This window comes from Carcharhinus amblyrhynchos, chromosome 22 (assembly GCF_965287045.1).
Source record: "Carcharhinus amblyrhynchos chromosome 22, sCarAmb.v2.hapA, whole genome shotgun sequence".
NCBI classification, from domain to species: Eukaryota; Metazoa; Chordata; class Chondrichthyes; order Carcharhiniformes; family Carcharhinidae; genus Carcharhinus; species Carcharhinus amblyrhynchos.
This window is the reverse complement of record NC_137345.1, coordinates 15,777,774-15,800,467: the sequence shown is the minus strand read 5'-3', so window position 1 is coordinate 15,800,467 and position 22,694 is coordinate 15,777,774. Positions and strand designations below refer to the sequence as shown.

General features: G+C 41.1%; 1 pseudogene; it reads left to right on the top strand.

The window, feature by feature from the left end:
- Positions 1-1,191: 1,191 nt before the first annotated feature.
- On the top strand, positions 1,192-20,184 carry LOC145356787 (acidic mammalian chitinase-like; annotated as a pseudogene).
- Positions 20,185-22,694: the final 2,510 nt, after the last annotated feature.

Below are 22,694 nucleotides of genomic sequence, written 5' to 3'. Positions count from 1 at the left end.
CAGGATCATATTCCATGTAGGTGCAGATCCATTTCCTTTGTGACCCAGCAGCCAATGTTGAGATTTTGATTTACAGAAGCAAGGTACACAGCGTCTATTCTTGGCAGCTACCCTGCATGCATCTTCCAATGGTTGCTTAACAAAAAATGCATGTAATCATGACAATAGCTTCAGAAATAGAGACAAGTTTATTAATTGGATTTAAATATGACCAGAGACCATGATGGGGTTCTAATCCTGCCTGAAAGTCTTAGTGTGCTAGTCCAGTGACATTACCATGATGTGACTGTCTCTCTAGCAGGTTGATTTTCTGATTAAAAGTGCACCCTGTTGCTTAAAATCTTGCACTGATGTCAGAAATTCACCGAATCATAGAATCCCTACAATACAGAACAGGCCATTCAGCCCATTGGGTCAACACCAACCCTCCGAAAGAGCACTGCACCCAAGTCTAATCCCCCTCCCTAACCCTGTAACCCTGTGAATTGATAATAGCCAATCCACCTAAATGGCACCCCTTGGACACTAAGGGACAATTTAGTATGACCAATCAACCTAACCTCCAAAGAACTGGAGCACCCAGAGTAAATGCACACAGTCACAGTGAGAATGTGCAAACTCCACACAGACAGTGACCCATGGTTGGAATTGAACCTGAGTCCTTGGCATTCTGAAACAGCAGTGCTAACCACATGTCACAAACATTCATAGGTAGAAGTAATTGATCTGAATAAGGTCTGACTTGTCTTGCTTGACCAGTTTTTCATTTTCAAATAGCTCAGTTCACACATCCTGTGTTGAACCCATACAGCCCATCATAACGCTGACCAGCAGAACCTCCATACCTACCTGCAGCTGAAGCACTGATGATTCCCATTCTTCCTGGTCCTACAATAAAAGATCATGGGACCCTCAATCCTCCCACCAATTTTCTTGTCTCTGTTAAAGTACAGGAACACATTTGGGGTTACAATGAAGGTCAATAGCCTGAATGACATTGTGGAGGAGAAAAGTTGTTATTTATGAAAAGGTGAAAATAATGTTAGGAAGATAAGATAAGTACTATCATTTTTCCATTGCGACTAATCTTTTCCCAGTGATAAAGTTAATGATGTTTGGAATTCTTGGCCACTAATGATAAACTCAGTGTATAAAAGAGAGAGTTGATGCCCACAACAGACCAGCTGCAAGATGGCGAAGCTGCTACTTGGAACAGGTAAGTTTGTTTTATCATTTCATTATTGGGTAAGTTGTTGGAAAGTATTTTAAGAGACAGGAGCTACAGGCATTTAGAGATGCAAGGAGAACTGATTAAGGACAATCAGCATGGCTTTGTGAGTGAAAAATCATGTTTCACAAATTTTATTGAGTTTTTTGAAGGGGTAACCAAGAAGGTAGGTGAGGGCAGTTCAGTTGATGTTGTCTACATGGACTTTAGCAAGGCCTTTGACAAGGTACCGTATGGTAGATTGTTGCATTAGGTTAAATCTCACAGGATCCAGGGTGAGGTATCTAAATGGATACAAAATTGGCTTCTTGATAGAAGCCAGAGAATGGTTGTAGAGGGTTGTTTTTCAAACTGGACGCTTGTGACCAGTGGTGTGCCTCAGGGATCAGTGCTGTGTCCACTGTTATTTGTCATTTATTTTAATGATTTGGATGAGAATATAGGAGGCATGGTTAGTAAGTTTGCAGGTGACATCAAGATTGGTGGCACAGTGGATAGTGAAGGAAGTTATCTCCAATTGCAATGGGATCTTGATCAATTGGACCAGTGGGCTGACGAATGGCAGATGAAGTTTAATTTAGATGACTGCGAGATGATGCATTTTGGTAGATTGAATTAGGGCAGGACTTACTCAGTTAATGGCAGGGCATTGTGGCAATTTACAGAACAAAGAGATCTAGGAGTACATGTCTGTAGTTCCTTGAAAGTGGACACAGTGGTGAAGAAGGCATTCAGCATGCTTAGTTTCATTGTTCAGAACATTGAATACAGGAGTTGGGACATCTTGTTGAAGTTGTACAAGACATTGGTAAGGCCATACTTGGAGTACTGTGAACAGTTCTGGTCTCCCTGTTATAGAAAGGATATTATTAAACTAGAAAGAGTGCAGAAAAGATTTACTAGGATGCTACCGGGATTTGATGGTTTGAGTTATAATGAGAGGCTGGACAGACTGGGACTTTTTTCTTTGGAGCGTAAAAGGCTGAGAGGTGATCTTATAGAGGCCTACAAAATAATATAGATTAGATAGTCAATACCTTTTTCTAAAAGTAGTGTATCTAAAACTAGAGGGCATAGATTTAAGGTGAGAGGGGAGAAATACAAAAGTATCTTTTATTGTCCAGAGAGGCAATTTTTTCACACAGAAGTGGTGAGTGCCTGGAACAAGCTGCCAGAGGTAGTAGTAGAGACGTGTATGATTTTTTATTTTAAAAAGCATTTAGATAGTTACATGGGTAAGATGGGATATGGGCCAAATGCGGGCAATTGGGATTAGCTTAGGGGTTAATTCCATATTAGCTATTGAATTACCCTGTTGCTGTTCCTCCACTAAAGGCTCTTTGGCAGTAACATGTATCTGTGCATTTAGCTTGTATAGCAAAATAATATCAAAGTACTGGTGAGAAATTATTGTTCAGGTTTTCTTCTTTCTATTTCTAACTAGTGAAAACAGAGTTAGATCACACTGAGTAAAATCAGTAGAATTACAAGACAATACCATTTCCATCAACTCCAGCATGATGCTACAACCCAACACATCTTCCCCTCACTGCCCCTGTCAGCATTCCGCAGGGATCACTATCTCCAGGACATCCTGGTCCACTCCTCCATCACACCCAACATTTCATCCCTGTCCATGGCACTTCCCATGCAATCGTAGAACACGGGCAGTTGGAACTAGCTTAGTGGTAAAAAAAGGGCGATGTGGACAAATTGGGCCAAAGGGCCTGTTTCCATGATGTAAACCTCTAATACTTTGCATGGTATTTCCGCATTTGAACTATTTATCATTAAAGCTTAAATTGGCAAAGGAATGCCAAACAGCCACATTGATAATGCATAATTTGCCCCAAAAAGGGTGCAGTTAGGAAGTTGTTTGGCATTTCAATTTCTGTTCATTTGACTGAAATATTTCCATGAATAATCAGATAGCATCAACTATTCTTTCTTTCTACATTGTAAATATACCTGTTATTTTGTTCTCAGAATTTCTGTTTATTCCATTTTATGGAAATCTTCATAGCATTTTAATATTTTCTGAAGCATTTAAAAATTGATTCATCTGTTGTCTCCCTAATGGCATTGTGAGTCAACCCATAAAACATGGACTGCCACAATTCAAGAAGGCAGTTCATCACTACCTTCTCAAAGGCAACTAGGAATGGGCAATAAATGCTGGCCAGCCAGTGACGCCCATGCCCCACGAATGAATAAAAAATATTTGTAAAACTTAATATAGCTGATTAATTAAACAATCAATTGCATGATAACTTGAAAGAAAATGTTGCAACCTTTGTCATTTAAACTGTTTGACATCAACACTCAAAACCAGATGGGGGTGGGAGCTGTGGATGAATTATTCCAATCATACAATGATTAGCTTGAAAAACTATTGTTCATCTCAGACTTATTGCTGGGAAATGACTCTGACAGCACAGAGGCAGGAGAGTAGAAGATATTGAGGATGTAGAGACAGGTGTTAAAAAATGGATGTGTAGATCTTGAGCCCATGTCTGACAATGATCTCACCAAAGGGCAACAAATACATGAGGGAAGGAGTGTGACCAAGGATTGAGTCTTAATGGTTCCTATTCACTCATATAACAGCATTGAAACCTTAAACCTTTCAGCATAATGTAATCATACTTTGAACTTCTCCTTTATTCTTCATTATAGTGGTGGTCTTGTTGGCGTGCCTGGAACTGGGTGAGTCTTTGTGCTTTCCAAACTATTTTGAATTATGTGTAATGAGTAGACGCTCAGTGCTGATTTTCCTTTCTCCTCACTCTCAGGCTCTGCCTACAGACTGGTTTGTTACTTTACAAACTGGGCTCAGTACAGATCAGGAGAGGGGAAGTACTTGCCAAAGAATGTGGATCCCTGCTTATGCACACATCTGATCTACGCTTTTGCTGGGATGAAGGACAATAAAATCACCACTACTGAAGTGAACGATGTGGCCCTCTACCACTTATTCAACAGCCTTAAAAACAAGTACAATTATTTTATAAATATCAAGAACATTCTTGTAATGCTAAATATAATTGGTCCTGATTATATCATGTTCAACATTGAAAAAGTATCATAACTGACCTAGTCAGATAGCGGATATATGGGTGAAATTGGGTTATGTTGATTTGTGTTCCATTGACAGAGATGAGTCAATACCCAACAGGTCTGACAACGCCTGACACCATCATTATATCACTATGTTGTACCACATAAACAAGAAAATACTTTATATTCATTCCACATTGCAATTTGAAACCTCTGAGATGGTGAACTGAGAGTTATTTTAATTAGTGTGCAGTTAAATTATATTTACCACATATACTAAATGTTGCACTTGCGCCTGAATCTGGCAATACGCTTGTGCACAGGCTGCCGTATGTGTTGTACAAAGTGCAATGTGTACAAACCTGCATCTGTGCAGAAACACTGGGCTATGGAGAGAGCTGGAATTTCCACTCTGTTCAGCAACTCAGAGTGAGTGAGATGGCATTTGCATTTTAGTTATTCCAGCTAGCTAAAAGCACCAATCAATGCGTGTTAAATATTCTCACAAAACTTACACTGGTCCCCAGTATTGTAGCCCAATGGGAAGTGATTTTGTTCCCCTGTTTTTAAACTCCTCCCTTGCCCTTTGTATTTCCTGCCTTAATGGACAACCAGGTGACTTGCTACAGGGCTTTGCTTCTGATGTTTATAAAAGCTGCAATATCCATGTTGCCAACAAAATCCATGAAGGTGAGAGTCAACACAATGATTGACTAACTGTGGCGTCATGGAATCCTAGCAAAATTACCGACATTTAAACGGCATTGCCATCACTGCACTTCCCCTTGCTGTCAACTGGTTATCAACACATGCTTATTGTCAACAATATGGAGGTTATCATTGACCACAAACTGAACTGGACCAGCTGTATTGGAGGCAGTAGCATGCTATTTTCACAGGACTAGTAATCCAGAGACCCAGAGTAATGCTCTGGGGTCCTGGGCTCGAATCCCACAATGGCAGATACCTGGTAAAAACCTGGAATTGAAAATCTAATGATGACTGTGAAACAATTGTCAAAAAGATTGTTGTAAAAAACCCTTCTAGTTCACTAATGTTCTTTTGGGAATGAAATCTACCATCCTTAGCTGGCCTGGTCTACGTGTAACTACAGATCCAGAAATATGGTTGACTCTGATATACCCTTTGAAATGGTGTTGTAAGTCAGTCTGTCCAAGGGAATTTATGGATGGGGTTTAGGCCCATCCAGGGATGCCTACATGCCATGAATATATTTTGAAAAACTGTGGATGCAAGAGCAGTCAACAAATGGGAATTGTGAGCTAAGTAACTCATCTCCTGACTCCCCAAATTCTGTCCACCACCTACATGCCACATGTGAGGAGTGTGGGAATGAATACTCTGCATTTACCTAGATGAGTGCAGCTCTAACATTAAGTAAGCTCAACATCATCTAGTACATAGGAGTCTGCTCAATTGGTACCCCATCCATCAATACAAAGTTTATTCCCTCCAATATTGACTGGCAGTAGTGTGCACTATAGACAAGACACACTACAACAACTAAACAAGGCTTAGCTTAGGAGAATCTTGCCAAGTAAATTTTCTTTGCAATAGTGTTGTGGGAGTGTCTGCACCAAATGAATTGCAACAATTTAAGGAGGCTGTTAAATTCTTTTTCAGTGAACAGCTTCTTTTTCAGATCTCTGCCTGAGGTCAGACTGTGGCCTCCACCATGGGTTGGACAAGGCGACTTGTCAACAATTCACCCTAGTCAAAACAAGTTTCAAAACTGCTTGACTGCAGTATGAATCACGGAGTCATAGGATCACAGAATCCTGAAAGTGCAGAAGGAAGCCATTCGGCCCGTTGAGCCTGCACTGACCACAATCCTACCCAGGCCGTATTCCCGTAACTCCTTATATTTACTCTACTAATCCCCTTGACATTAGGGTTAATTTAGCATGGCCAATCAACCTAACCCACACATCTTTGAACTGAATGCATCTGTATTGGTCATTGGATTCAGGAATAGAACTTGAACCTGGATTCTTTTGGCTCGAAGGAAGGACACTGCCCACTGCACCACAAGACCTCCTACTCCTAGCTTCTCAACCGCAATTAGGGGTGACCAAGAAATGCTGACTTTGCCAACGATGCCCACATTATATGAAAGAATAAAATAAAGAGATAGTTTTATTGTTTGCGGGACATCCCTGAATGAACCTTATCCTCTTTGTGTGGTACATGTTGTGAGATGTTTGCACATTGAGGGATTTCTGTTCAATTAAAATTTAGCAACTAAAGGAAAATGATTAGGACAATAAGCAGTTTCAGCAGTGCTGTTGTGTTAATAAATGCATTTGTTTATGTTCCTTATTCTGAAAGAATAATTTCTTCATTCTTACAACAGAAATGGAAACCTTAAGACGCTTCTGTCTATTGGAGGCTGGAGCTTTGGAAGTCATAAGTAAGATGAAAATATTTTATTTTAGCATTGGGTGAAAAGTGCTTCTTTTCCTATTGCTCAAAATATAAACTAATCTGGGTCAAAAGATAGATTTGGTGTAGCTTTTGATAAACGTATCTATTAATGAGAATATTATGACTATTTTCAGTTGTCTGTAACATATTCTTCAAGAAATATTTATAAGATGATATCCAAAAGGAAATATTTAATCATTTCTACAATGACTTCATTCATATTAAATACCCAGTGAAGATTGATTCAACAGATTACCAAGTGCAGCAACAGTACAATGCCGTTTCATTGAGATAGTTTTGCAAATTAAAATTGTTTTCCCAGAATATTTTGGAATTGTAAAAGAGACACAACTCTTGCAGGTTCAGATCGTAATTACTGAGATCAAAATACTCCAGTTCTGACCTTGTTTAACATCCCACTCTCCTCTAGGTTCTCAGTTATGGTTTCCACAGCAGAAAACCGCCAAACTTTCATCAACTCTGTGATTAGCTTCCTGCGCGGTTACGGGTTTGATGGTTTGGATATTGACTGGGAATATCCCATGGGAGTAAATAAACATCTCTTCACTCTGTTGGCACAGGTAGGAGCAATTTTTTTCAACAGGGTGCTTAGTCTCTTAGATCTTAGTAATTGAAGTATCTAATTTTTACTTAGTAATTATAGCATTTTTCGTCTGTTTATAAATTTACATTTTTTTATCAATGTCCTCACCAAGGACACAGAACAGCAGAACAGGCATGGACAAATAGGCTGTTATGTCATTCATTGATTGAACTGAAATCTAACAAACATAGAGAAACAGTTTTAAAAGACAATTTCACAGAATTTGTGCCACATGAAATTGGAAACGTGAAATGAAACAGCAAAATAATTTAATGGCACATTTACTGTTCTGGCTACTGTATATAATAATACTTTAGGTAAATTATTGTAAGACGCTTGGCCACAGACACATGGAACCATAGAATCTCTACAATGCAGAAGGGGGCCATTCAACTCATTGATCCTGCCCCGACAATCTCACCCAGCTCCTATATTTGTAACCCTGTTAGTCCCCATGACACTAAGAGACAATTTAGTATGGCCAATCAACCTAACCCACACATCTTTGGAGAGTGGGAGGAAATCAGAGCAGCCAGCAGAAACCCACACAGACACGGGGAGAATGTGCAAGCTCCACACAGACAGTGACCCAAGGCTGGAATTGAACCCGGGTCCATGGCTCTGTGAGGCTGCAGTGCTAACCATTGTGCCACCATGCTACCAATATATATTATGAAGTTGGGCAATTTTTTATTCTGTGTTTGAAGCCCTCTATTTGATGACGATCTGTTGTTAAGAAAAACTTTCTTTCATTTTTAACTTCTAGGAAATGTTGGCAGCTTTCGAAGCTGAGGCGAAAAGCTCTGGAAAATCCAGACTGCTTATCTCAGCTGCAGTTTCTGCATCACCGGGTTACGTTGATTTTAGATATGAGGTTCCTCAGCTTGGAAAGTAAGTAACATGTTTAGTTGCACAAGATTCTCTTGCAGAACATAGCTTTATTTTTCTATGCTAGTTCAGAAAGTTTGCCCAGTTAGCAACTCAGACATCCAACCTGGAAGGTCCTCCCTTCAACCTCCAGTTGGTGTTGAATTGTTGTATGTTAGAGGTTGTTGGTATTTCCATTCTGTCCTGTAGCCCTAGCTCACAGTGAATGCATCCAGCCATCACGTGAGGATAGAATTGGACTCTGCTTTCAATCTCTACAGTTAAATGTCTAGCAGTGTTCAGTGTCAAAATTAGACACCAATAATGATTGCTTTGTCAGGCAAGGCCTGTAGAACTGTATTTTGGTAAAAAAAATAGAAAACTATCCCAAAAAAAAACTTATCTAGCTGTGCTAGTTCTTAAAGCAAGATGGCTGAGGATCAATGTTGGGAGAGAGGAGTGAGGGAGAGAGGGTGACAGAGTGAAGGAGGGAGAGACTGAGTTCAGGAGAGTTGAAGAGAAAGAGAGGTTGAATTTATGTACTCGAATCCAAGCTTAGCTTCTTGCAGTGTTTTGGGTTTGATAGTTTGGTCATTAGCTGGGGCAGCACACTGGTTAGCACTGCTACCTCACAGCGTCAGGGACCCAGGTTCAATTCTGGCCTCGGGTCACCGTCTGTGTGGAGTTTGCACATTCTCCCGTGTCTGCGTGCGTTTCCTCCGGGTGCTGTGGTTTCCTCCCACTCTCCAAAGATGTGTGGATTAGGTGGATTGGCTATGCTAAATTGCTTTTAGTTGTAGGGGGACTAGCTAAGGTAAATACATTGGGATAGGGTCTGAGTGGGATTCTGATCGATGGACCAAATGGTCTTCTTCTGCACAGTATGATCATATGATTCTGTGATTCCATTTATATTATATTCATAGCTTGGGTAATGTTCAGAAAGTTGTACAAATGAATAGTAAATAATAGAAGAAAGAAGTTGAACAATTTCCACCTTTCACAGCTTCGGTGTACCCTAAATATGTTCATATTCAGTGAAGTATTTTGGATGTATACTGTAGATACAGCTGCATTGTCTGAAAATGCAGCAAACTCACAGCAAACCCAGATATTCATGACCAGATATCATGAAATCTTTTTTGCTGATTTTGATTGAGAGATGAATGTGGTCCTGGAAACAAGGAAAACATTTTACTTTATTCTTTTTGCAAGATGGCTATTTCAAACTAAAAATTCATGCCTGCCCAATAAAATCCCCACTCTTCAATTATCATGAGGCCTTTTACTCTTTGACTTTACTTACTTCCTTAGATCACTGAATATACCGCTGCTTCTCCTCAGTTGGACTGTGATGTAATTCTGCTGCATTGTGCTCCACATCAGCACTGCAATCTAAAGAATTCAAGCAGTGGGGGCAGTGCAGTAAAGACTTGTCATTGAATTTGAATGTCAGTGGTTCCAGCCATTGATCCAGAACGATTCCTTTTGGATTCAACAATGGGTGAATGAGCTATATGAGCTATGAAGCTATTGTTTGTATCAGATGATCACTTGCCACGTGCTTCAAAGTTTGCTTGAACATTGGCTTGGGCAGGCTCCCGGCTGTTCCAACATAAGCCAGGGGGATAGGTTTCACAAAAGTTCACAAATAGGTTTCACATGTTTTAATTTTTTTAAAAGTATCCCTTTCTCAAAGTTACAAAGCCAATGTGCAGAATGTATAGGGCAAGTCCTAAATCCATCTGCTTGTTTACTCCAAAAGCTAACTCAAATTCCAACTGAATCCAACTCATAGTCCCTACAAGAGATCTATGCCAGATCCAAGCTTTAAAGAACATTCATTGAGCCTTACCTCAGGCCTGGTCCTTTGCTTGATCTTAGCCAAACAGCTGAGAAGTATACTCTAGAAAGACACAAAAGTCGTAGCTCTGACTCAGTGGTCAACTCTTGGTTTCGGATCAGACTATTATGGATTCAAGCCACAACTCAATTGGAATGTCTTAGCTGATGCTCCAATACATAATGGATGTTGTCAAAGTACCAGACCAGAAACTCCAAGGCATATTATGAAACCACATTAGACTCCAATAATTCTTCTATTTTGGCATTAATGTAAGGATAGGATATTCTGCTGACAAAATAGGGAGCTTTTTATCAAAACAAATTTTATATGGTAATACAGTTTAACTATAACAAATGAATTAGCTTAACTTTTAACAATTGAACAGTACTTAAACATGACAAGATAAAATTCTTATCTGCTCATTTATCACTATGGGTTCCAATCAAGCACAATTTCCATAATAGACTTAACCCCTCTTTATACTTAGTTAGCAAAACAGACATGCTTGCTTGTGACTTAGGTTAACAGTCCTGGAGCTTTCAAAAAGCCTCTGGAGAGAGAGAGAAAAACAGAGACATGTGTTTCTTCTAGCAGATCCAGGCAGCAACTGGTTGCATTTTAAAGTGAAAACATGAAAACGGTCTTTCCTACAAGCTAAGGTCCTTCCATTAACCACATGACTCTGTCCTTGTCAATCAATCAAATCAAAAACTCACAGGACTCTGCACACTTAGTCTAGGAAAGCCCAAATAAGCAAAAGGTCCATTAACTCTACCAAGTAACATACTGCCAGTTAAAATCAGTTATCATCCTGCATTTTTAGTATCTGCTGCAGGCTAATTGATTCTTGGAACAAAACACTGCCTCTCACAGCCGTCTACAGAAATATAAAATACATAAAAATAACACAGTATTATTACAATGTGATGTTAAACAAAAGTTCAATCTGATCTCTTAAACAGATTTATTCATGGATGGGTTTTCCTTGTGTTCAGGCTAACATTTATTCCACAGCCAATAGCATCAAATCACTCTCATTGGTCATTTTTTTTACATGTGACAATGACTGTGTGTTGAAAATAATATTCCTCATCTGTGAACTGATTTGTGATATCCTGAGCCATGAAAGGTTGAATATAAATGCAAGACCCTTGTTTATTACCTATAGTTTAAATTATCAGAGCTCATTTGATTCATAAGTTAAATATTTACCGTTTATTTAGTGAACAATGTATCAGTGTAACTCAGATCTTTTCTCACCCAGAATCTTGGATTTTTTCAATGTGATGACATACGATTTCTTTGGACCGTGGAATATCAACACAGGAGAAAACAGTCCTCTTTATCCTCTCCCAAATAACAGAGGCTATACCAATCTTTACTTTAATGTGGTAAGTGTTCATGAAAACTGAATCCAATCAACGTAATTATTTCCAATGCATATCGGTCTACAAACAGAGAGTTTCCAGCAGATACTTTCATGGTTTTTATTCTGTAGGATTATGTAATGAAATACTGGAGAAAACAGGGAGCCCCCACAGAGAAACTGAATGTTGGATTCGCTACATATGGCCATACCTTCAAACTGACCTCATCTGCCCATGGAGTTGGAGCATCAGCAGGAGGTGCTGGACCAGCTGGGAAGTACACCAAACAGGCTGGAATCTTATCCTATTATGAGGTATTGATACTGAGACAGCTTCCTTATTCTATAAGAGCTTATATTTGTAAATACTAACCAATCAGATACTGAATTCTACTTTCTAAAAAACTGAGGGATCTTATCAAAATCTTATCAACAATATTCTGGGTGCCGAACAAGCATGAAAATGGAAGAGTTTCAGATCTTTTTTTTGGCTAGGCCACAAATGAAATCTTATGCCTCCTAATAAAATGATGCAAGATCTGATTCCTGCCAGAAGGGGGAGGGTGGGGCCTAAACCTGTCCACAAAATGGCTGTTCACACTAGATGATGCAAATACAGAGAGATCTGTCAGCCATGTCCCCCTGAATGTCATGCCAACCCCCACGATCGCTCGCCTGCCTGGTTGCTTGCCCCTTCACCAAACCTCTGGATATCACCCTGATATCTCCCTCACCCATGGGCGATCATCTCCTCAAACCACCCCCCTCCGAGGCCTGTTCGATCATTCCCCCAACACCCACAGACCAATCAATCATCCCCACCCCCCCACACCCTTACTCCCCCCGTCTCCAGCCCTCAGTCCATTCGGTTGTCCCCCTGGCCAATTGAAAATTGCAGCGCACTATTCCCCCACACGTCCACCATCCCAAGGTCCTGATCGCATCCTGGTCCCGCCTCTCACCTTAAGCCCTGTCCCTATCATGGCTTCACTTCTTGGCACTGCCTGGTGCCTGGTTGGCAGTCCCAGCGTGCCAGACTGCCACTGTGGGGAACTGCCCCTGCCCCCCGCCCCCAACCATTTGGGTCTTCCAAGGCCTCTGGTTCAACTCACAAGGTTACCATGTCAAGTCCCTGTTGATGGGGACCATACATGATCCTCAGCAATAAGGACTTTCCCTGGTGTAAAGCTGATCATGCTTGAAATCTGGGGCAGGTAAGGTCGCGAGAGCCGAGAAACTGGGCGCAATCCCGATTTTTCATCTCTTACATGAGCTGATTAGCTCTCCTTGCCCATCGACAGACATGATGAGTTGGTGAGATCACTCCCTAAATCTTTACTGTAAGAGCCTACCTCAAACATAAGAATGTCCTCAGACAGATTAAGTAACACGTTTGAATGTTGTTTTGAAAAGATTTGCTCATTAGCCTTATGAAGCTGAAGTGATGGAATTATCCGGTGTTAAATCAGGCAGTGCATTCCAACATCCTGACCAAAGACACCCTCAGCTGATGGTCTGTCCCATGTATGAAGACCCTGCTACCTCTGCCAGCATCACAACAAATGACATCGCTCAACTTAGGTAGTAATGGAACAGGAGCTGAAATGAGCATCATTACAGTCTGATGAATAGAGACATAATACCATATCCTCCATCATCAGGAGGTGTTTAACTGTCTTATTCTGGTCATTGTTATCAGTCTTGGAAAATGCACAAGAGTAAGGAAGCTGGTGTTGACGTTAATTCTCAAATCAATTTCATTACCATGTTCCTGAGTGAAGTCCAAATGCAACTTTGGCCCATCTAGTGTCTCAGAATGGAAATGTGCAACATGAGGCATCATTGAATATCATTTAGTAAAGGCTAATATTAATCAGTGTTTGCACTTCCGAACATAAATATGCTGGCAGAGTGATTAGTACTGCTGCCGCCTGGGACCCAGGTTCGATTCCCGAGCTGTTTCCCTGTCTGTGCAGAGTCTGCACATTCTGTGTGGGTTTCCTCTGGGTGCTCCGGTTTCCTCCCAGAGCCTGAAAGACATGCAGGTTAGGTGCAAAGGTTATGCTAAAATTTTCCCTCAGTGTACCCGAGCAGGCGCCAGAGAGTGGCAACTAGGGGATTTTCACAGTAACTTCATTGCAGTGTTAATGTAAACCTGTTTGTGACACTAATAAATAAACTTCAAACTATTTCGCCAGCAAATGCAATGGAGTGAAACTGGTAGCTCAATAGCATATTTAAAAAAAATGGTGAGAAAAGTTGTCAGCGTACATTGAAAGTGTTGCAAACCACTGATCATTAGTGACCCCTGATGATTTGAAAGCTAAGTGTCTCACTCTTCTCATAGATCTGCGACTTTTTAAAAACTGGCGGTTCAGGATGAGATGCTCCACAGGTGGTTCCATATGCTTACAATGCCCACACATGGGTTGGATATGACGACGTGAAAAGCTTTACAGCCAAGGTATCTTTGATAAACCAATGTCTTAAACTTTTCTTTGATAGTTTGGGGTGATAATTGTGGTGATATCCAATTAGGTTGTCACAGCAAGCATTTAAAACATAATGTCATATTAATCAGTTGAGTAACTAGAACATTACACAATAACATATACGATTGTTGAGAATGCATTATGGATGAGATATCAGTCGGGACTCTTCCACCTCGACCGCAGAGAATCGGCACGGGCGAGAGTTCGACAATGGAAATCTCCATTAACCTCTGGCGAGAATTTCCAGTTTTGCCAGAGTGAGGCTGTAAAATCGGGTATCTTGTTTGATGTGTTACAATCATCATTTTTATTTCTGATTTAATCTCTTATGTATGAGTGGTGGAAGAAGCTCAAATTTCTGTCAACTCACTTCTTTATAGCCAACATAGAGTCAATGACAGAAAGGGAGACATTGGGCAGGATTTTACAGCCTCACTCATCCCGAAATGGTTAAATCCCATCCGAGGTCAATAGACATCCCCATTGCCTGCCCCTTGCCTGCTCCGATTCCTGTGGCAGGCAGAGCAGTAAAATTCCCTCCATTTTCTGAAATGTCATGGATGGATACACAGCTACTGCAATAGTATTCAGAATGTCTATCTTTAAGTCATTAGAATATTCTTTAAATATTTCCATGTCCATTGGTCTATGAAAAATGTCAACTGAGACAGCTTTCATGCAAAAGTAGCAGAGGACATTTGGGCGTTTCTACAATTTTAGGAGTCACTTTTGATATTCCGTTACGTGATAAATTTTCACCGAATCACAAAATTTTCATGGTGCAGAGGGAGGCCATTCAGCCCATTGTGCCTGCACTGGCTCTCTGACTAAACAATTAATTCGCTTAGTGCCATTCCTCCGCCTTCTTCTGTAATGCTGTAAATTCATCCTTTTGGGATAACAATCTTTCGAGTGCTCTGAATGAATCTGCCTCCACTATCATCTCAGGCATTGTATTCCAGAGCCTAACTATTCGCTGCATGAGCTAGTTTTTCCTCATATCACTTTTGTTTCTTTTACTTTCATCTGTGCCCACTTTTTCTTAATCCTGCCACATTTAAATGACTTATGCACATTTGCACCCCATGCATCTCTCCTCTACCCCTATTAAAGATGTATGCCTTAGTTAAATTGACTCTCAATGTCTTCCTATTGGAATGAATTACTTCACATTTCTCTGCATTGAACCTTACTTGCCACCTTTCTGCCCATTCCCTCAATTTGCCAATGGCCTTTTGAAGGCCTACATTATCTCCTTACAGAACACAATGCTTTCAAGTTTTGCTTCATCCAGAAAAATAGGTATTGTGCCCAGTACATCAAGGTCTAGGTCATTAATATATATAGGGAAAAGCAAACATCCCAACACTGATCCCAGGGAGCCTAAGTTATACTTGGGTAAAAGTTACTTGCAAACAAGAATTTGTGACTTAAAATTGTGAACAATGTCTTTCAGGCTGAGTGGCTGAAAAAGAACAACTTTGGAGGAGCCATGGTGTGGGATCTCGCTATGGATGATTTCTCTGGTACTTTCTGCAACCAAGGGCCTTATCCTCTCATTAATGCGCTGCACACTGAGCTTGGAATTTCTACAGGTAAATATCAGAGTTCTTTATACTTGGATTTGATTATTTGTTTGTGCCAGTAAGTCAAGTGGGCAGCACAGTGGCACAGTGCTTAGCACTGCTACCTCAAAGCACCAGGGACCCAGGTCCAATTCCCGGCTTGGGTCACTGTCTGTGCAGAGTTTGCACATTCTCCTAAGTCTGCAAGGCTTTCCTCTGGGTGCTTTGTTTCTTCCCACAGTCCAAAGATGTGCAGGTTTGCTGGATTGGCCATGCTAAATTGATCTGAGTGTCAGGAGGTTAGCAGGGTAAATGTATAGGGTTATGAGAATAGGGCCTGGGTGGGTTTGCGGTACTGACTTGATGGGCTGCATGGTCACCTTCTGAACTGTAGGGATTCTATGATCCTATGAATCAACATGGGCAGCAACCAATAATATAGAACCAGAGAATATAACAGAGTAATTAGTTGTTGCATCTAAATGTTTTTCAATTGCAACATTTTTGGAGTTTTTTCTCTCTTTAGCCAGAGAAGTCTGACAAGGAGAATATTGCCAAGCATCTACATGCATTAAATTCCTAAAACAGGATAAGGCACACAATATGATACTGAAACATGTTTATATGCTGTTAAGATACAGTTGCAGGGGTGAGCTGATTCCGCTCTTTGTTTCACACAGGTTGGTTATAGCAGTTAGAATTTTAAAGGAGGGACTATTGCCCATTTAATATATATTTAATTGTGTATAACTTGATGCAAGAAGTGAGCCAACCTGATTTAAGTTAACAAGAGTTACTGTTGAAACTCACTTGGGTAAAGGTGAAGAAATTATTAATAAAAGCAAAGAACAAAGAGCAAAGAAAAGTACAGCACAGGAAGAGGCCCTTTGGCTCTCCAAGCCTGTGCCGATCATGATGCTCGAACTAAACTGAAGAAAAAGCAATCTGTCCTTACACGGTCCATATCCCTCTATTCCCTCCCTCTTCATGTACCCATCCAGATACCTCTTAAATGTTGTTAATGGGCCTACTTCCATCACCTCCTCTGGCAGCACATTCCAGGCTACCACCACTTTCTGCATCAAACCTCCCCCTGCGTATCTCCTTTAAACTTGCTCCCTCTTACTTTGAAAAGGCTTACAATGAACAAATTACATGGTCAGCACTGTGGCACAGTGGTTAGCACTGCTGCCTCACAGCACCAAGGATATGGGCTTGATTCTGACTCTGGGTGACAGTCTGTGTGGAGTTTGCATGTTCACCCCATGTCTGTGTGGGTTTCCTCCGAGTGCTCTGGTTTCCTCCCACAGTCCAAAGATGTGCAGATTAGGTGGATTGGACATGCTAAATTTCCTCTTTTTATGTCAAAGGTATGTAGTTAAGTGGATAAGCCATTGCAAATGCATGGGATTACAGGAATAGGGTAGCAGGGTGGGCCTGGGTAAGATGCTCTTTCAAAGAGTCCATACAGATTTGATGGGTTGAATGGCTTCCTTCTGCACTGTAGGAATTCTGTGAATTTTATGTCCAAATGCTCACAAATGCAAAGGTATGCTGGAGTATTAGGTTTAATATGTGGATCTGAATAAATAATACTGTCCAAATTACATCATGTGAACATATGAAATCGAAGCAGAACTAGTCCATCCAACCCCTCAAGCCTGCTCCACTGTTTGATAAGTTCATATCTGAATTGTTTGCACCTCTGGCCCTACATTCCCATTTATCTTTGAGAACCTTTCATTCCCTTACCTAACAAGTATGTACATACCTTCACCTTATAAATATTCAATGATCCCCACCTCCACTGCCTTCTGAGGCAAACGCGTAAATCTTACAGTCCCGCCCACTGTGGAAATCATCGTGGATGGGATGGATAATTTGACAGACCACCAAAAGAGTATTGTCCTTGGGCAAGAATTTCTGGTTCCAGAATGAACAAGAATGCAAAATCTCACCCAGGGGGCGGAACCTTACCCCCACTTTATGTAAACCTTGTGGTGGGAAAATGCCATAAAAGGCTCCTCTGGGAAGTTAGGGGCAAGGAGGCAGTGTCTCTTGGGTAGTGACAGTTTGGCATTGCCAGCCACTTGGCACTTCCCACCAGTTACCTTGGCACTGTCAGCTAGGCACCTCGGGCAGTGCCAAGGGGATGAGGCCAGGGGGCAAAGGACCTACTGAGGGCAGGACCAGATTAGGAGAGGGGGGATGGGTGGCACTGTGCATTCTGCATAGTGATCATTTCCCAGAGGGATGGGAGGACCACTGAGCACTCCACACAGTTATTGGTGATGGAGGGGGGACGACTGCACTCTTTGCACAGTGAATGGTGGGGAAGGAATGGGGGAAGAACTGCTTGGCGCTCTGCACAGTGATTGGTGGAGAGAGGGGAAACACTGCCACTCTGCACAGCAATCAGTGGGGTGAGGGAGGGGTCCGCTGTGCGCTCTGCACAGCGATCAGTCAGGAGAGGGAGAGGGGGACCACTGCTGAACAATGGGGGGATGGGTTGGCAACTGTTCTGGGCCAGTGGGGTCATGGGCGGCGGCTGAGCTGCACAGTAGCATGTGAGGTGCGGGTGCTGGGCCACAGAGGCTGGTTCATAGCAACAGAGCCAGTAACAGGTCTCTCTACAGCTCTCAGCACAGAACCTGTGCATGCGCAATGGCACCCTGTGCTGCTACTAGCTGGCCCACTCTCCCTACTGGCAGAAATCAGATTGAGGGTCTTTTATTGCACAGAGTGGCTGGTGGCCTTACCGAAAAATGGATTTCAAACTCTCCTGTTTCCATGCTCGTTCTAGACTTAGAATTCTTTTTGGTATAATTGCTCCTTACTCTCCAGTTAAACCTGAAAAAGAATTTTCAGGTAAATAGAATTTACTGTGTGATTCTAATTTGCTACTCACTCAGTCTCCATCTTGTTCTGCATAGTCACCCATCTCCTTCCACAGATAATGATGATGAAAGGGACACATGACTAAGAATTGAGAGTGAGAATGCTTCTAGCTTCAAGGGATTTGCGCCTAGATAGGTATATCTGCATGTAGTTCAGTTAAATCTAATATACCAATTATTGTTTGACATGCTCATGTCTCAGAAATCATTACTCAGCCAGGCCAACTATTACCCAACACACATAATCCAACAAGTCTGCCCGACCCAACAGGCAGGCAAAAAGCAAAATTATTACATATTAAAACCTTATCCAAGCAAAAGTATAGCCAGAGAAAATAAAAATCATGGCATTTCCAGATGCTTGTTTGTAGATGAAGGGCCCTGATCCATAGTAGCTGCTGGTTCTTCATCTTTTTTCCTTAGAGACTGTGATTTTGATTTAGACTTCTCCTTCTAATACTCCTGGTTTGCAGCAATAATGTCCTCTGGTGGGGTTTTCAAATCACAAACAACTCAGCTTTGATGAGAGATTCTTCAGAAGAAAGAGAGACGGGGTATAGCTGTTGGCCCTGCCACAATCTCTCATTAACTGTTGAAAATCCAATATTTTTTCACCCAAAATCTGGATTATGTGACCTCTCTCCGAGATCTCCAGGCCCCCATAAGAAGAAAATTGTATCCTTCGCAAATGCAACACAGCGGCTGTGATAAGCCAGCATAACTTGCATGGAGATGTGACCTTTTCAAAAAACTAATTACATAAATCGAAGAGGTGTTTTTGATTTGATTTGATTTGATTTATTATTGTCAAATGCATTAGTATACAGTGAAAAGTATTTTCCTTGTGCGCTATAGGGACAAAGCATACCATTCATAGAGAAGGAAATGAGAGAGTGCAGAATATAGTGTTACAATCATAGCTAGGGTGTAGAGAAAGATCAACTTAATGTAAGGCAGGTCCATTCAAAAGTCTGATTGCAGCAGAGCAGAAGCTGTTCTCGAGTCAGTTGTTTCGTGACCTCAGACTTTTGTATTTTTTTCCCAATGGAAGAAGGTGGAAGAGAGAATGTCCAAGCTGTGTGGGGTCCTTAATTATGCTGGCTGCTTCGCTGAGGCATTGGGAAGTGCAGACAGAGTCAATGGATGGGAGACTGGTTTATATATGGGAGGCTTTGTATTATTCTGTGATTTAAAAGGAAAGCGTATTGTCATACAAATTTAGCAAGTTACTTTTCAGATGGAGTTCAATGACATCTGCCAGAAATTTTGTGTAACTTGACTTAAAATAAAATTGTAATGAAATCACATGTCAAAATATGTTATTTATCAAATAGACTCCAAGCACCATTGGATATGTCATAAGAATTTGCCAGTCGCCTTTAGTGAATTGAATTTCATTCCTGATATTGTAAGGAATTTAGTTCCAGTGGGTGATTTTTGAAGCACCAACAGCCCTTGGCTTTGCAATGTTTATTTGCGTTTGCTGCTAATTTGGAAGGAAGAAATGAATTTGTGAATTTTATTTCCTTCCAGCTTGTGTTCCATCTAAAACAACATTGCAGCCAGCTGTTCCTCCTACTCAAGCCCCTAGTGGCGGTGGCGGTAACAGTGGTGGTGGTGGTGGCAGTAGTAGTGGTGGTGGTGGTGGCAGTAGCAGTGGCGGAAGCGCGTTCTGCGCTGGCAAAGCTAATGGTACCTACGCTGATCCAAAAGACAAGAACAAGTTTTATCAATGTGTCAATGGAAGGACCTACAAGAAGAGTTGTGCTCCTGGATTAGTCTATGACTCCTCCTGCACCTGTTGCAACTGGGCATAATGAGAAGTCAGAAGGTATACTTGCTTAGAACTTCAATAATATTGAAAGAAGGCATCCTGTAGAAACCATAATGTTGAGGTTTTGTGAAAAACCAATCTAAGCTTTATTAGAAGCCCTAATGAAATGCACCAGGAGATTGAAATATGTGGGTAAAGTTAGCAAAACGCAGTTCACTGGGTATAGAATTCCAACTAGTCCTGGCAATGTATGTGTCAAATGAATGTAGGTGTATTTCTCGAGTGTCAATAGGGTTGAAATGGAAGGTGTGCTCTTGCTTTGGGGCAATTCTCATTGATTCATGGGATGTGTGAATTCCTGTCATAACCACCTTTTATTGACCATCCCAAATTATCCTCAATTAGCCACCGTCTTGAACTATTGCAATCCCCATGGCAATGCTCTAACATCATAAACATCTGCAATGACATTTTCACAGAACAAAGTTAGCCCAAACTGCTTTTCCATATATGTTCCAGAAGCTTGTTGTGAAATTGGGGAATTGTGTATGTGTGTGTGTGTCTGTGAGTGAGGCCCTGGTCAGTTCTGTTGGGTGAAGATGTGCTGTTGGGACAGAAGAAAGGCTAGGAAACAAGAAAAGAATTATAATTGAAAAATAGACCTAATATAGAAATTGTTTTTTAATGCAATTGAAGTGGTAGGAGTGGGATTCTCTGGCCTTGCGTGCCTGAAGACCAGAAATTCCCGCCCAAACTCAACGGACCTTTGAACGGTCCACCAAATTTTTTGTCTCACCGGCTCCGATTCCCGTGGTGGGCAAAACGTGAGAAACTCTTTAAGCAGAGAACACTAAAATATTCTTTATTTTTCCAGCCTGCCATTAATCTTCGTTGGGCACCAGTGAAGCTGTAACTGGACTTCAGTTTAATTATTGAGGTGACACTACTCTGTGGATGAAGATCATTAATGTACTACATCTAATTTGTCTCAACTGAAAATGTAAATTGCCGTTTAAACAGTAAAATAAAATCATTGATTCTTTAAGAAAATAGGCTATTAGTGCTTTCTTTTTAATGAATGAAATGCAATAATATCAGTTGAAAGAATTTCACCAGCATGAGTTCGTCACCAGCTTAACAGTTCAAGGCTGAAGCAGTGTGAATTAGAGGAAGATGGAGGTGATGGCATCCCCATGCATTAGTTGCCTTTGTCCTTTATGCTTGCAGGTCATGGGTTTGGAAGATACTGTTGAAGGAAGTCTCACAAGTTGCTACAGTGCATCTTACAGACAGTACATGTGGCTGCCTCCCTGCACCAATGGTGGATTTGATTTGATTTGATTTATTATTGTCACATGTATTGGGATACAGTGAAAAATATTGTTTCTTGCCCGCCAGACAGACAAAAGACACTATTCATGGAGTACAAAGGGGAGAAAGAAGGGAGAGAGTGCAGCTACTGTCATAGCTAGTGTGAAGAGAAAGATCAGCTTCATATAGTAGGTCCATTCAAAGTCTATTGGCAGCAGAGAAGAAGCTGTTCCTGGGTAAGTTGGTGTAAGTTTTCAAACTTTTGTATCTTTTTCTCGATGGTACAAGGTGGAAGAAAATATGCCCAGGGTGCCTGGGATCCTTGATAATGCTGGCTGCTTTTCTAAGGCAGCGGGAAGTATAGGTGGAGTGAATGGGTGGGCGGCTGGCTTGAGTGATGGACTGGGCTACATTCGCAACCCTTTGTAGTTTTTTGCGGGCTTGGACAGAGCAGGAGTCATACCAAGCTGTGATACATCTGGAAAGGATGCTTCGTAATGTGCATTTGTAAAAATTAGTGAGAATCACAGCTGACATGTCAAATTTTCTTAGCCTCCTGAGAAAGTGGAGGCACTGTTGGGCTTTCTTAGCATCAGCGTGGAGAGACCAGGACAGGTTGTTGGTGATCTAGACACCTAGAAACTTGAAACTGTCAATGGAGGAAGGGAATATTTAAGATAATGACTGGGCATTGCTTTGTCCTGGATTATGTTGAGCTATTTGAGAGTTATTGGGCTTCAACATTATTTGGATGCTGCTTTCTCTTGTGTGGCTGGGATATCGGTCCAACATTCGGACTAGTGTACTTGTGCATTGATCACTCCATGCCTGGATGTCTCTGTGTGAATGCAAATAAAACGACACAGAGACAAGTAAATATCCAAAATAAAATAGCCAGACGTGTCCCAATCCAAGTTGTTTTAAGCTTCAACTTTCAATTTATTTTGTTTTGGCATTGAAAGAAATAAATGTTACAAAGAGAACAAAGAAATCCAGGGAAAATAAGACAGCTTTAACACATCAAACAGTGTCATTGTTTATTGTGCCTCTGGGTTGATGCTAAAAATCACTCAATTTATGCTGGGTGCTTTATTGACACCGTTGCCCCTGCTTCCATTGAGAAGTAGTCAATCAATTTTCATTTATGTGATCCTCTGCTAATTTATTTATTGCTCCTATAACCAGTTTGTTCACAAACAAGCAATTTATCACAACAATCAATTCAATAATGTAAAAATACAG